This window comes from Cebus imitator, unplaced genomic scaffold (genome assembly GCF_001604975.1).
Source record: "Cebus imitator isolate Cc_AM_T3 unplaced genomic scaffold, Cebus_imitator-1.0 Scaffold14, whole genome shotgun sequence".
Lineage (NCBI taxonomy): Eukaryota > Metazoa > Chordata > Mammalia > Primates > Cebidae > Cebus > Cebus imitator.
The window spans coordinates 6,473,582-6,476,476 of NW_016107329.1; the positions used below are offsets into that span (position 1 = coordinate 6,473,582).

Consider the following 2,895-nt stretch of genomic DNA (forward strand, 5'->3'; position numbering starts at 1 on the left):
CAGAACACAGTCGTTCTCCCTCAGGCCTTGTTCTGTTGCTGATGAGGAACTGTGATCCCCTGTAGAGGGAGAGGCAATCTGATTTTGGGTATTCTCAGCCTTTTTAGGTTGGTTTCTTCCCTTCGTTATAGATTTATCCATCTGTGGTCTTTATAATTACCGTCTTTATAGTTGGGTTTCTGAATGGACGTCCAGCTTGATGATTCCCAGCGCTAAAATCTGAGCAACCCACTGCACCGGCCAAAACAGCGGCATTAAGATTGGTGGTGCTTTTCCAACTCTGCACCAAGAACCGCTGCACCAAGGCAGCGGCAAAACCGCCTCGCCGGCCACAAGAGTCGCACTGGTGACCTGTGGGGCTCCTCTGCTGGGAATCTCCTGGTACATGAGCAACAAAAATTGATCTGAAAGTGTGGTGTCCTCTCGTTCTCTGTGCTTTCAGTGGGAGCTACAATCCCGAGCTGCTAGTGATCAGCCATCTTGGATCTCTCTCCCCATTTTTAAATTAAAAAAAATAAAACTGCCTTTCCTTTTAGCAGAATGTGGCAGCAAGAGGGCCATGCAAATTTCTAAGAAGAGGAAGTCTGTCGCTGATGGCATCTTCAAAGCTGAACTCTATGAGTTTCTTACTGGCTGAAGACGACTACTCTGGAGTTGAGGTGCAAGTTACACCAACCAGGACAGAAGTCATTATCTTAGCCACCAGAACACAGAACGTTCTTGGTGAGAAGCGTCGGCAGATTCGAGAACTGAATGCTGTAGTTCAGAAGAGGTCTGGCTTTCCCGAGGGCAGTGTAGAGCTTTATGCTGAAAAGGTGGTCACTTGAGCTCTGTGCACCATTGCTCAGGCGGAGTCTCTGTGTTACAGACTCCTAGGAGGGCTTGCAGTGTGTGCAGGGTCTGCCTTGGTGTGCTGCGGTTCATCAAGGAGCTGGGGCCAAAGGCTGCGAGGTCGTGGTATCCAGGAAGCTCCAAGGACAGAGGGCTAACTCCGTGAAGTTTGTGGATGGCCTGATGATCCACAGTGGAGACCCTGTTAGCTACTATGTTGACACTGCGTGCACCATGTGTTCCTCAGACGGGGTGTGCTGTGCATCAAGGTGAAGATTATGCTTCCCTGGGATCCAGCTGGTAAGACTGGCGCTAAGAAGCCCCTACTGACCATGTGAGCATCGTAGATCCCAAAGATGAGATACTGCCCACCACCCCCATCTCAGAACAGAAGGGTGGGAAGCCAGAGCCACCTGCCATGCCCCAGCCACATAACAGATGCTATTACCTTAAGTATGACAATACCAGCAGCTTAATGCACGATTTGTTCGGAAGCCATTTTAGAAACAGCAGGCCTGCCCTCTCAGGATCACTTCACCACAATAGGATTTTAGGAAAGACCCCCACCTGTCCCCAGCAAATTAGGCATTGTATCTGCAAGCAAAAGAAGAAACTGGCTAAAATAAGCAGTGTAGAACTTTACTGGAAGGACCTCAGGTGACTCAGAGTCCATGAGAAGCCTGGAAAACTCAGCTCTGAAATGAGCTCTGGGAGGCTGGCGTCAGGGAATGCAGCCAATGTCATAGCTGAAAAGCAGCCTGGTTTAGGATGTCATCACCATTACCAGACTCTCCCAGTGAATGATTTTTCAGCTGTCCCTTTTTGTGTGTGTCACTCTGAGGTTCAGAGTTGTAGATTTGAGCATCTGAATGGCCAAGCCTGGTGTCGGACCCAGCTGCTGAAAAAGATAGCTTTGGCTTCCACAGTGGAAGGATAGGGAAGAGTGAAAGGGACTTTGCTTTACGGCTTAGGTCCATGCTCCGGCACAGCAGTGGAGAGGACCAACTAGGCTCCTAGGGACTTTAATTCCCGTCTTTGGTTCCTTGAGTGCATTTCTGGACCCACCCTGGGCAGGAGGGGAGGCCCTGCCCTGAAGGAAGAGATTCAGGCCTAGTAGCATTTACCACAAGCCAACTGATGAGTGCTTGAGCCTTGAGTGAACATTGGTGGTAAAAAGGCAGTATTCACCATGTGCCTGGGGTGGCAGTGGCCATGGGGAGAGACTCTTTCTGCTTGAGGAAAATAGAGGAAATACTGGAAAGGACTTTATTTTGTGGCTCCGTGCCAGCTCAGCTGCACCAGAATAGAGTACCAGGTAGATTCCTGTAACTCCAAGTCCTGGCTCCCAGGTGGCATTTCTGAACCTACCCTGGGCTGTAGTAGGAGCTCATCGCTCTGAAGGAAATGACACAAGCCTACTGGACTCACTACCAGCTGACTCAAGAACACTTGTGCCTTGATTGAACGTCAGCGGTGCCCAGGCAGTAAGTTGCTGCAAGTTTTGGGCTTTGGGTGGGAGCCAGCACTGTGTTGACTTCTGGTTTGACCCAGCACAGTCCCAGTGGTGGTGACCACAGAGATGCTTATGTTACTCATCCCCCAGGTCCAGGTAGCTCAACACAGAGAGAGATAAACTCTGTTTTGGGGAAAAATAAAGGGAGGTAATAAGAGTCTCTGCCTACAAATCCTGGTAATTCTCTAAGGTCTTACCCAAAATACCACGGCAGTACCTTCACAAGTCTGCAAGAGTCACAGTGTTACTGGGTTTGAAGCAGATATGGCCGCAGTGACCAAAGAATTAGATCATGACCCTCAGTTTACTGTGAATACTTGGAAAGCCTTTCTAAATAGTATAGGTACAAACAAGCCCAGAATGCAAAGACTACAATAAATAGCCAACTCTTCAATGCCCAAACAACAACGAGCATTTGCAAGCATCCAGACCATAGAGGAAACCATAACCTCACCAAACAAACTAAATAAGGCACTCATACCCAACCAGAAGTGACAAAGGTATGTGACACTTCAGACAGAGAATTCAAATAGCTCTTTTGAGGAAGCTCA

The 2,895-nt window shown here is 48.8% G+C and overlaps 1 pseudogene; it reads left to right on the forward strand.

Annotated features, from left to right (window-relative positions):
* The first annotated feature begins 527 nt into the window (after window positions 1-527).
* On the forward strand, window positions 528-1,492 carry LOC108284804 (annotated as a pseudogene).
* Window positions 1,493-2,895: the final 1,403 nt, after the last annotated feature.